The sequence below is a fragment of the Lutra lutra genome, chromosome 5 (assembly GCF_902655055.1).
Source record: "Lutra lutra chromosome 5, mLutLut1.2, whole genome shotgun sequence".
In the NCBI taxonomy this organism is placed as follows: Eukaryota; Metazoa; Chordata; class Mammalia; order Carnivora; family Mustelidae; genus Lutra; species Lutra lutra.
The window spans coordinates 97,623,567-97,637,019 of record NC_062282.1 but is presented as its reverse complement, the minus strand read 5'-3'; the positions used below and the strand labels follow the sequence as shown (position 1 = coordinate 97,637,019).

General features: G+C 43.2%; 1 long non-coding RNA gene across 1 annotated transcript in view; it reads right to left on the bottom strand.

Annotated features, from left to right (window-relative positions):
• Window positions 1-13,153, bottom strand: part of LOC125100381 (uncharacterized) — a 205,502-nt gene extending 192,349 nt beyond the window's left edge. The window contains exon 1 of the long non-coding RNA XR_007127523.1: window positions 13,041-13,153. This is a non-coding gene — a long non-coding RNA (uncharacterized LOC125100381). The remainder of the gene's footprint in view (window positions 1-13,040) is intronic.
• Between the last annotated feature and the right edge of the window lie 300 nt (window positions 13,154-13,453).

Here is a 13,453-nt window from a genome sequence, read left to right as displayed (position 1 = left end):
TACTGAAATGGATCTCTTGGATCCACTGGAGCAATTCATGTGACAGGAGGCTTTTATAAAGCAGACAATGACTGGAAAAGTTATAGGCTTTGCTTGAAATTCCATCCAGAAAAGAGAAAATTTAACATCACTGAAAGGGTTTGCAGGAAGAGTGGAAAAAATAATAAATTTGCTTCCTTATTGGAAAAAAAAAAAAAAAAAAAGGAACTGGTTCACAAGAGAAACAGATCCTCAGAGGGAAAACAGGTAAGCCAGTGAGTTTTTTTCTGCTGACCAAGTGGATTCATGTAATTACCAGATATGTATAGCAGAAGGTGCCAAAAAATCCCTTTCTGATGGAAGCTCATAAAGAGAATCATAGGAGTGACAAAAATGTTAGTTGAGTGTAGCTCCTTATCTTGGATAATGGAGTATTTCCTCTTGGTGGAAATCAGCTGTTCTGCCAAGAGAACCTGAGGGAGTAATTGGGAGGTTTTTACATGTTATGTAAGCAAGTTTATTTTGGGAGCTTGGGGTATGGCGTGCTGCTGCCTTTAACCACATCTGCTCTACTCCCATAATGACCACTTCATTCCTAGGCTGTGTGGAACATGGCCTACATTAGTCCTGGGTCATTAGAAGGTGGTAAGGCTCCAAAATTGTCATGATGTTCAGATGAAGTTGTTGAACTCTGCCCAGAAAGAAATAGACTGATTTGGAAATTATAAAGACCCTGCTAGTTAAACCAACCTATTACATTTGGATTCTCATTCTCAAATGCATCTGAAGGGCCCTAACTTTACTCAGCCTTTGCTCGAATAGAGGTCTCTTTTTTACTTTATTCAGTTAAAATAAGTATTGCCCAACATTTCTATTTTTCCTTTAAGGTTTTTTTTATTTATTTGAGAGAAAGAGCACACACATGGAGGGAGGTAGGGGCAGAGGGAGAGGAAGAAGCAGGCTCCCCTCTGAGCAGAGAGCCCGATGTGGGGTTTGATCCCAGAACCCTGAGATCATGACCCATGCCAAAGGCAGACGCTTAACCAACTATGCCACCCAGGTGCCCCAGTATTGTCCAACATTTCCGAACGAATGCATAATGCAAATTCCGTATGCTTCACACTGATGGGCCTAAATATGTAATGATGGCTTTGTGTTTGGGAAGTTCATCTAGCACCTCAGATTTTCTCAGCTAGGCTATGCATACTTTACCCTCCTTTCTATGGCTCCGCTGCCTACCTTTTTCTAAGTATATTCCTTCCATCTTCATAAAGCTGGTGCTTGTCTGCTCACAGCTCTCCTCTTCTCATTGGTCTCACAATCACTCAAGTAAAATTTTCGGAAAGAAAAAAATCATGATTCTCCAGCACATGTAAATCAAACAGTTCACACTCTATTTAACCCACCAATTAATGGAGGAACTGTAAGATATTAATGCCAGTCCCACAAGCACTCAAAAGGTTACCTATTTCAAATAAACAAAGATATATCAGGGTAATACTGAGGGGTCTGGTAAAATACTGGCTCATGTCCAACAGACCCATAAGCCTGGTTCACGCTAGTAGCCTGTTCACCGTGGGTAACAATTCCTTGCATCTCTACCAGGGTAGACTCTCCATGTCAGCTTCTGCCACTCGAGAACTTACATATCATAAAAACACATCAACACTGCCGCTTAGCGTGCTACAGCAAGTGCATTCAGGAATACCCTTTCCAGACATTGAGCAATTTTTTAAGGCACAATCTAGAGTCTCCCACAACACGGAAAGCAAAACCCAAACAAACACTCCTACTAGAGTCCTCCTGTCTAGTCCTCTCTTCCCTCTCCCTCTCAGTCCCTTTCACAAGACACTAGAAAAAGCTGCTTGTCTCACGGACTCCTTTTTTCCCCACTCCCATTTACTCTTCAATCCATTCCCAGTTGTTTCCCCCATCCTTTGCTCTGCTTACTAGTGACTACTTTTTCCAGATCCAAATAATATTTTTTATTCCTTATCCAACCTTTCAGTACTTTTTGAACTTCTGACGACACACTTCTTAATATATTTTCTTCTTCTGGCTTCTGAGACCTGGTATCTGCATGACTTTCCTCCCACTTCTTGGGATGCTGCTTCTTTGCTTCATCTGCAGGCTCATTCTCTACGAAAATGTTGTTAAGTGTTGGGATTTCTCTAGGCTGAGTACTAGGCACTCCTCTATTCTTCAGTACTTTCTTCTCTTCAGACATCATCTGGGTTAATAACCTCAAGTTGTCCCCCATTTGCAAATGAAGCACAAATTTATAAATCTAGGCTAGATACTTCAGCTCATATATCCATCTGCCTACTTGACATCCTCTCTCGAATTTCCAGAGACATCTCAAGTTCATTAAGTACAAACCTAGACTTAAGAACTCCATCCCCAACACTCCACATGAAAGCTCATCTTCGTCCAGAGTACCCCATCTCAGGGAATGACACCACCAACTAGTCAGTTACTCAAGCAACAACCCAGGAAGCAACGTGGGTCTACTACTTTTGACAAGTCCTGGCCCCTTCAGACCCGGGGTAGATGTTTACTTCCAGGCAGACAAGCTCTCCCAAGTTCAATGAAATGGCCTTTAGAATTTATGATCTACAAAAAAACTGTTCAATTATTAAATGTGCCAATTATGAATGAGAAGGGCCCGATAATTTAGGTTGTACTGACAGAACCTAGACTATACACCCTACTTCCAAAAGGATGCATATGGGAGTCAGAGTTCCAAGGGAGAACCAAAGTATGCTTGTCCAAGGAAGGGTTAGAGAGGGGTATAGGGGGGGTGACACATTGTTGGCTGGGTAGAGTTAGTGCTGCTTCTCCTGGTATAGAAAGACGAGATCAGATCATGTTCTAAGAAGAGCTGAAACAGACTTCCAGCATTTCTTTATTTTCCCTTATTTTTTAAATGACATTTATTTTTTTAATTATGATTGCGAAAATAGATATTCCCTGTAAACACTCTTTTGAAAGGATTGAAAAACATAAACAATGCAAATAGGCTTAACTCATCACCCAAATGAAACCACTGTTAACATTTTGTTATATATTATTTTAAATACTGTTCTACACTTATATACAACTACATCTAACTAATGTGAATTTATTTCTTTTATTAAAAGTAGGTCCAAACTATATGTAATACTGGGGAAGGAATTTCAGTTTTAAATGGAGAACACCCTAATTTTCAGAACTAGCCTGTTTTCTTAGAGATTTACCTTTCCAAGGTCTAGATTTCAAGGCCAATTTATGCATACTAGACTCTCACCTTTTAATGTTTTCTTTTCTGCTTGCCACTCATCTGCTTTCCAATGTCACTGGGTTCCAGTCAAGAACCACACCAAGTACCTACAACATTTGTTACGATGACAAAGACCTGCCCAAGAGGAGTTTCCAGTCAGAGAGATGAATATTCTCAAGTGGACTGAAGGCAGACTCGAGATGCAACAGCCACATGCTAACAATCAAACATATTTTCTTATATTATGTGTTTTCCCCCCACCCATTTACTTTTTTTTATAGTATGACTAGAAGACGAGATTACAGTGGAAAGAACGGGTGGAGGGGAGAGGCAATGTATGGGGGGCGGGGAACGGAGGTGTAGATGGGCATGCATAAAGGGAAACATTTTCTACCTTGCTATGAAATTCCATTACATGAATGGGTAGCATGACACAACATCAGATGATCAAAATTATCACGTAGTGGAAACTTGGCTTCCAAGCGATAAAAGCCTGAGTCTAGGGAAGAGTACCACCTTCTGGTATTTTCTTTTCACCTGTTCTCTCTTATATGGTCTCTCTGATGCCTAGTAGAAATGACAGCTCCTCTTTAAAGTAGTTTAAAAGTAATTTAAAAATAATAACAGAATATATCTATCCCCCAGAATAACTGGATGATAACCTGATTTTATTTATTTCTGCCTACGTGGGAAAGTGTGTTAGAAAGGAGCCCTTACACTTAAGGATTACTGGTATTGTTACCTATCATTATAATAAAGGATCGTATGGATTGCCAGTACTTCAGAGTTTATACTTTCAATTCCTTGTGGATGTTAATGAAACCACATGTTCCTATGCAAAAAAGCAGCTCAATGTGGGAGTGACAGTGTCAACTTAAGTATTTGTAAATCCTCCACAAGGAACTGTGTTTTAAATTGATTTCTCGAAAGTGGAGTAACTCTCCCTAGCCAGTAGGCTGAGGAGGAGAAAGTGAGCCATACGCTACAAGATTAATACCCCATGTATCCCAAGCCAGCTCCATGCCAGAGACCAACCTTCCGTCTTAAGCAAGGGTCCAGGATAAACACATTGTGCCTCTGACAAATGGGGGAGAGTCAGGCTAAGTACTCATCAAACCTCTTTCCTCTTTCTCCAGGGTACATGGCTAGGCGAATTTTCCTAGTCTTCCTCGCAGCGAGGTGTGACCTTGTGACTGAGTTATTGCCAACTGACCATGGGCAGAGATGCTGCAGACCACATTCGGGGCTGACCCCATCACAATGCCGTTCTCTGGCTCTTGCTTCCCCCTCTGGTGGAATGGAAGCAAAGTACTGTGAACTTGTGTGGATTAGAGGGGCCACACGAGAGGAGAATGGGTCCCCAAATCACTTCTGGAGAGACTATGTAATAAATACCGGCATTTCATCAGCCAGAAAAGAACTTCAATTCTCTTATGCCACTAAGATGTTGGGGGCTTAGCAGGAAGGGTTATGTCAGTGTACACAGTTGTCAATGTACCCAGTTGTTTCAGCAGTATCTGCCATAAAGGAAAACCAAGTAACACAATGGCCCCACTCCTGATGGGGCCAACCTTCTTGTCTATCTCTAATTTTGTCTCTTTTACCACTTCCTCTTTACCAGACCAGTATTGTTCCCTCTACCCAGTATATATTTATTTATTTTTTTTTTTTTAAAGATTTTATTTATTTATTTGACAGACAGAGATGACAGGTAGGCAGAGAGGCAGGCAGAGAGAGGAAGGGAAGCAGGCTCCTTGCTGAGCAGAGAGCCTGATGTGGGGCTCGATCCCAGGACCCTGAGATCATGACCTGAGCCGAAGGCAGCGGCTTAACCCACTGAGCCACCCAGGCGCCCCTACCCAGTATATATTTAAATTCCCTTTACCTTTGTCAATTCTTTTGCCTCTGCCTGGGGTGCCTTCCCTCAATGTATCCATTGTGAAAGAAAAATATGCTTTCCTTCCCCCTCCAAAAAACAACCGAAAGTTCATTTTGTCTATAAAGCCACTAAAAACCTCCACATTCCTTCTTTGCCTCTCCCTTCAACCATCCATTTATCCAGCTAACCCTTCACTGAGCAAGCATTCACTGAGCAGGACAATGTGTCAAGCCCTCAGCAGCAGAGACTTAAAGATGAAGGACCTTCTCTCGCTCCCTAGGGAACTCAGGGTTCCGTCTGAGAGGAGAGACCTCTAAGCAGAGATGTGGAGTAGAACAGGTAAAAGTTAAACTAGAGACAAATAAAGGGTACTATAAGAGCAAGAAGAGGCCTTTACATAGGTTTCTCCCTTCCCATAACATGCTCTCCCAGCTCTATGCATGACTATACTTGCCTGTATCTCCAGTCTCAGGTCCCCTCTGAACCTCAGACTTATTTTGGTCACACCAACGACCATCAACTGTCTCTGTTTCACTCACTCGTTTGTGTGTTTTGTTCACTCACTGCCAGTCTCACTCAGTAGCAGCTAAGAATCCTGAGGACAGGATGCAACCTTTCTTTTCATCACTGTCCCTGTGCATCTGGCACAGTGACTGGTACACTCTAGGTGTTCAGTCAATGCTTGTGGCAAGAGTGAATGGATACATAACACCAACCCGCCCGGGAATGGGCTGTTAGGAAGAGTTTCCTGAAGGAGTTGATGCCAGATCCAAATTGTAAAGGGTAAGTAGCAATTTGCCTGGAAAACAGAAGAAGGGAAAACAGAAGAAGGGAAATTCCAGGCAGAGGGTACAGCTGAAGTAAGAGCACAAAACATGGCCAGTGTTTGTGGATGCAAGTGCCATGTTAATGTTGCCTAGAGCAAAGTGGTAAGAGCCCTGTGGGTGGGTAAGGCTACAGCAAGACAACAACAGCAACCACAATAACAACCACAACAACAGTAGGTAAATTACGGCTTCCTCCTCATGCCTCCAACAAGCACTTTCTGTGAATTCCAAAGTGTTTCACACATAAAACTAATGACACCATATTTTAGGATATTTTTAAACATCTCTGTGGTCTTGAAGGGCAGAAACTGATTCTTACCTTATGTCCCCAGCTCCCCATTTTATCATTGATGTAAATTGTAGCCAATTGAGAAAGGAGGGGATTAATTCACAGTATTTTTGGCTGTTCTTGGAACAAAGATAGATGATCGCTAGCACAAAAATAGAGTCAAAATGTATGCAGATGAAACCAGAGTGCTGGAAGAGAAAAAGGATCTATGACATCCCTTCCCCCTCACGCGGTCAGCATACCACCTATTCTGGTATCTCTTCTTCCCACAAAACAAGGGTAACAGACCTGAAGTTGATAAAAGTATCAAATCTAGAACAGACTTAATTTGGAGCATCAGCAGATTCTTACATAAATGTGGTGCACGTAGTAAGAAGTTAAAAGACATTACTGTTAAGGAAACACCCTTATACTGAGTGGAGTGATCATAAGGAAGAAGCCTGAAAGGGCCTTACTTTTCAAGAACAGTCAAAACAAATACGTGTAATTTAAAGCGGAGTCTTGCGGAGGAAGACAAAATGAAGCTTCATCTGTAATATATGCCTGGAAAAACAAACACCTCACACATTTAAATGAGGTTTTTTTTTTCCTCCTTCCTTTGAACATAAAAAAATGCTAGCAGATTGGGGCGCCTGGGTGGCTCAGCGGGTTGGGCCGCTGCCTTCGGCTCAGGTCATGGTCTCAGGGTCCTGGGATCGAGCCCCGCATCGGGCTCTCTGCTCGGTGGGGAGCCTGCTTCTTCCTCTCTCTCTGCCTGCCTCTCTGCCTACTTGTGATCTCTCTCTGTCAAATAAATAAATAAAATCTTTTAAAAAAAAATGCTAGCAGATGTGCTTGGTGTAAAATACTAAGAAGGAAAAAAAATTATGTAAAAGCCCGCTAACCAGCAATAAATAGTTAACTTGTGTCTGTGTGTGTCTGTGTATCCTTCCAGATAGTTTTAAACACACACACACACACATAAGGAATACACACAAGTAGTTTATAATGGGATTCATATTATACAGGTGGTTTGTAATCGGTTTTTCTACCTTAATGATTCATAGATACTTTTTATACAGTTTTAATACAGTTTTTTTTACAGTTTTTTTATTTTAATACAGTTACTTTAAAAGTTTGCATAGGCTGCAGTCCAGTGTTTGAACACTCCACGATGTATCTGTAGGTTAATCAACACATTTTTATTGACTCTTCCCTATGCCAGCAACTATTCCAGATAATCAAATGTACCAGGAGATAAGAGAGTCCCTGTCATGAAATCATTTACCTTTAACTGGGAGAGGAGGGACAGAAAATAAACATATGGATAAATAGCATAAACTCAGGTATGGGTAAATATCACCGAGAAGACAAAAGACAGTATGTGCTAAAGAGTGACTAAGATTAACTCAATTTTGGATAATAAAGTAAACCAGTCTGAAAATAACCTCTTTTTATACCTCGACACACATTCATGGTTTTGAAAGGGTACAGATTTTTTTCCTTGAGGCATGCATAGCCAAACTAGCAACACAGTAAGGAAAACCCCTAGACACCAAATATAAAAAAGCCAGCAATTATTTCCAATAACACGAGCACTGAACCTCCCTGAGGCCATCTACCAATACGGCGTTTTAATGGCTTCACGAGGTAGAGGAGACAAAGAGCAGCCTTTGCAAGGAAGAGCATGGGAACTGAGAAACCACACAAGCTCAGGGCCCCTGAAGTGCTACCCAGTCACTGAAAGGATAGGAGAGGAAACATTCTGCCTACCTTCTGAAGGAGGTGATGAAAGAATTTCTGTCTTGGCTTTAAATCCGGGAGGAGGCAAAAAAAAAGTGGTCCGTCCTGAGAATTCAGCAGCACAGCCCTGCCCTTGTGTGGATTTGAGGTTTAAATGTGTACCACCTGCATGAGCTGGGAAACCCTAAACCGAGAAATTAATGCAGGATAGTCAGTGCCCTGGGCACCTGACCAAAACCAGAGAAAATCCTCTGCTGCATCTAATTTGAGGCCCTCCTGAATTCCAGCAGATTTAGGTTGCTCAAATAGCTCAAATATATTGAAAGACACATGAGAAACAAGCTACCATGAGTGTAAGATACGTGAAATTCAAAGGACATGTACAGCTGTAAAGGCTCTTAAAAGAAATGGAAAAACACTAGTAAGGATCTATGCATCCAACTTAAATGGTGGGGAGGGTGGGGGAGGGAGAAGGAAGAAAAATGAAATCAACTATGGAAATAAATAGAAAACAAAGACTGAGCCAGAAAGAGGGTTTTTAAGGACTAATTAAATAGACAAACCTCGAAAGAATGAGTAACAAGAAGAAGAGAAGGTGCAAAGAAAAAATGAGAAGTGAAACGGCTATTATACAGATAGGTAGAAATGAAAACTGTTAGTATCATACTAGTCAATGTGTGTATCCCAATATATTTGAAAACTTAGGAAAATAAGTCGTTGTCTGGGGCACCTGGGTGGCTTAGTTGGTTAAACCTCTGCCTTCAGCTCAGGTCACGATTCTGGAGTCCAAGAATCAAGCCCCATTGGGCTTCCTATTCAGGGTGGAGTCTGCTTCTCAGTCTGCCCCTCTCCCTGCTCCTGCGCTTCTGGGCTATCGCACATGCGTTCTTTCTTTCTCTCTCTCTCAAATAAATAAGATATTTTAAAAAAGTAAAATGACTAATTATCTTAAAATCCAAAACTGAAACCTGTAGGATAAGGACGTGAATTGATTAATGATCATTCCAAAAATTGGATCAGTACTTAACAGTCTACCCCTCAAATAAATGATGCCCACGTGCATGGGGGCATGAGGTGGCCCATCCGAGTGGAAAGCTGAGTAGGGAGGGTGCTCTATGCAAAGATCTGGAGAAGAACATTCAGGTGTGAGGAATATAAGTGCAAAGTGTCTAAGGCAGTAAGAGAGAGAGAGAAAATCAAAGGCAGAAATAAAGTAAGAGGGATCATTACATATACCTGTAAACAGCTATAATTTATTTAATTCTCCTCTGTGCCAGTGACAGAACTCAGAGCTTTATACACATGATTTTGAATCCACCAACATTCCCATTTTTTTAAAAAAGATTTTATTTATTTGACAGAGATCACAAGTAGGCAGAGAGGCAGGCAGAGAGAGAGGAAGGGAAGCAGGCTCCCTGCTAAGCAGAGAGCCTGATGTGGGGCTCGATCCCAGGACCCTGGGATCATGACCTGAGCCGAAGGCAGAGGCTTTAACCCACTGAGCCATCCAGGTGGCTCCCAATATTCCCATTTTATAGAAAAGGCAAGTGAGGCTCACTGAGATTATGTGTGTGACCCACAGACACAGAGCTCCACACTTGAAACCAGTTGGAACACCTGAATTTTGAGCTGTGCATGCTGTGCCTAAGGATCGAGGGTTCCAAACAAATGCCACCTTCAGTTCTGGCTCCGTGCGTGGTCCCTGGGTCAGCATCACCTGGGAACTTGTTAGAAATGCAAATTCTCAAACTCTTGCCTCATCCCAGGTGTAGTGAATCAGAAGGGGTTTATGGGGCAGAGGTGGTTCTCATGAGCCCTCCAGGTGATTCTGAAGCCCTGCTCTTGAGCAACTAGAAAGGTAGATGGATGGTTGTAATAAAAACCATAAGGATTTCAGAGACAGAAGAGCTGGGTCCCAGTTCTGCCATTTCCTAGTATGTGAACTATGTATGTCACTTAAAATTTCTTAGCGTCAGCTCTCTTACTGTCAAATGGAGATAATTATAGCACCCACCTTTGGATATCTGTGAGGATCAAATGAGGTCGTGTCAATATTGGAGCCTGGCACATAGAAAGTGTTCAATAAATGTTTGCTATCATGACCGGAGTCTGTATTCCCCCATAACCTTTCCACTCTGTACCCTCACAGTCCCCAGAGAGGAGGAGTTGGAAAGATGGAAAAGTCTGAAGCCCAGGAAAGAAGTAGGGGGCAAGGTCCCAGTGAAAGATCACAGGAGCCACACTGGAGTGGTGGCCACGGCCAAAGACAGAGGGAGGGCTCCTGCGCTATTTCTCCAGGAGAGACTGGCTGGCTTCTGGTGCCTGGTCTGATGTGGGGAAGCTCAAAGCAAGGGGTCACAGGTGATCCTGGGCCTTAAGTTTTGCGGAAGGGGCGAGAGGGATTCCAGCAGGAAAGTGAATTCAGGAAAAAGAACAGGTTTGGGTTTTTTTTGTAAAGTGGTACAGAAGGGCATTCTAGCCTAAAAGTGTGTGTGCATGAGAGAACGAAAGAGTGAGAGAAAGACTAGAACTCGAATGTCAGTGTGACAGCCAGGGCTCTTCGTTCTTTGTAATTAGAATTGCTGTTTCCTCCCTGTGAGTACCCAGGTAACAGAGCCGAGCGGTACTTGCCAGCCAGCAGGCCCTGCTGGAAACGCCACATTCCGTTGATACCCCACAATCACGGTCCGTGCTAATGACACGAAGAAATGCCATTCAGGAGACGGAGTATGTGGGAAGGGAATGAAGCCATCACTAATGAATAGGCTAATGGAACCCGATGAGCAGTGAAAATCAATGAGGCAAAAACTGCTTGCCTCAAAAAAACGAGCGAGGTAAGGATGGACCGGGGCCAGACCGCAGTTTATCTCAAGTCCTCGCCACAGACTCTGCCACCAGCGAGATGCAACTCGCGCTGATGGCACACCCTCCTTGGCACGGTCGTGGGTCACGGTCACCAGTTCATTCTGTTCTGTAATGCTAAAAGTACATCTCTGCAGGGCCATATCCGGGGCCAGACTCCGGGGATGAAGTCAGAAAAAAGATCTGGCCCCTGCCGCCGGGAAGCCGTACCTTCCTACCCCAAAGATGAATTCCAGCTTGTTTAGCCGATCAAATCTAAGTTAGATTCCGTGTGTCTCCTCTTCCATATCTTCTCCTCCTTCCTCTAATTAAAATAAAATGAGGTGAAATCAGAGAAGGAGACAAACCCAAGAGATTCTGAACTCTAGGAAACAAACCGATGTTTGTTTGGTGGGTGTGGATGGGCTATCTGGGTGACGGGCATTAAGGAGGGCACTTGATGGAATGAACACAGGGTGTTGTGTACAACAGATGAATCACTAAACTCTACCTCTGGAACTATTAATACACTATATGCTAATTAATTGACTTACTTATAACCATCATCAGAGCATCATGGTCAGTATTATTTTATCACTCAAAATCACCCACAAACTACCTCTTACTCTCTTCCGCTACTTATAAATGCCTATCTTGCAAAATCATAGTCACTGTGCCCAATTAAGGGACTTTATCTGTTATTCCTATCGGTCATCCAGATAGCACAGATTGTGTCCGGGACACTTGCCACCACTTTCTCTAATACTGGCACAGTATTAGACATCTGGAGCTCAAGCCATCTTGAGCATGACTCTCGGGCTTCCAGGGGTCAGGCTTCATACCAGGCCTGTGAGTGCCTTACCAGGTGCATAGGCCTGTAGGAATGAGGGCATTGGTGAAGACTGGCATCTCCCACCCTGTCTTCCCACCAAGGGAAGCCCTTCACAGATAGACCCAAAACTCGTGACTGTGACCGCAGATGGATCTCCCTTTAGACAGATCTAAAGGATTCTGAGTTAACAGGATTAACCTAGCCGGCTCAAGTCTTAAATTGTGCCAAATGGGATTAGCAGTGGGTATGAAGCCTTCTGTCCTGTCCCTGGCTCTGCCTCCTAAGGTAAGTCACTGCATTTACCTGGGCCATGGTCTATTAAATATGGCCACTTTGAAAGCCAGTCATGGGACTGCAGGGTTTAGGCAGTTCATTACTGCCTAAGTTCATTACTCATTAACTGTTTTAAGTGAAGAGGGCATGAACTCACACTTTATACTTTCAGGAAGGCATTTTCCCAGGCAAGGCCATATTCGGCATCACGATCTAATTTGCCTGTCCGCCTCTGAAGGCTCTAGGCAGGACGCACAAGGCTCTCCTTCCTTTGCTTAACAGAAGCAGCATAGCAAAGTTCTTTGGCTGCTAAGAGGTGGCATCTGATATCGAAGCCAAGCAGCTCTCACATTGGCTTCGTTGTGTTCTTCTGGCCACCCCGGGTCCCCTGACTCGTGACCGTCTACTCAGACATCCAGCACCTTCTTTGTTACCATTCGTGCCTCCTGGTTTGAAGTCCACTCATGTTTGACCACTCATGTCCACATACACCTGGACCTCCGAGGGCCTGCCTGGATTTCTGACTTCCTTCTTTGACTCAACCATTGACTTAATGGTCCCTGGCTCCCAGCAGCTCCTCACACCTGATCCCCACTCTGGGAGCCTGCACCCATTCTCCAACACTTGGTTATCTCAGGTTGCATACTTTGCCCTGTGTTTATGACTCATGATCTCCCACTGTCCAGATAACACCATGCAGATAGGATTACAGGAAATGGTACTTGACTGGCCTGAAAGAGGTTGTTTACTCAGTTGGGTGCTGAAGAGAAGAGAATGTCAATGATCATTACTAAAACTGTGTTCATTCCTTGCTATTGGCTGTGTTCTAAAAACCCTGCTGGGAGAGAAGAAAGGAAAGGGTCTGAACTTGCTCTGCTTTCTGATTAAGAACTTGCTCAAAGGAACTTGCTCTAGCTGAGACCTATGCGTATGGTCTAGCAGCTGCTGCCTTTATTATATGTGGGGACTTGAGCCGCACAAAATGAATCTGAACTGCACACTGTAAGCAAGGGATATTATTTCTGTCATTTTGGGTTGCCAACAAAATGCCAAGAAAATTACAAAGTAATAGCTACCACTGTGAAAGAGAATGAGAAAGAAAATAAACTTTTTATGCCTAAGGAAAAGCTTTCCATTACCTCTACTTTCACAGGGCTGTACAAGAACCTTCCATGGGTCCTGGCACCAAACATGCCATCAACAATCATTTGCACGCACTAGGGATCCAAATGTGTTCTGGTTCTGGGCTCTGCATCCTTTACCTTGAAAGGAACAGAGAAAGAGTTTTAATCAGATTTATTTTATACACAACAATTGCCTCTTTTGTCAGCAAGAAAGAAATCCAGTTAAATGGATAGTCTTATAAAGAGCAGCATAAGCATTTTTAAAATTAAATCACACCTTATAAGACTTGGCTTGTCCTCCCCTTTCCCACTTCCCCCCAGATTTCCCACACAAACCTGGCAATGACCTGCTGTCTCATTGCTAGAAGTATTGGCAGGAAGAACGGAGAAAGAGAAAAGCTGTTGTCTGGTGAAGGTCTAAACATACA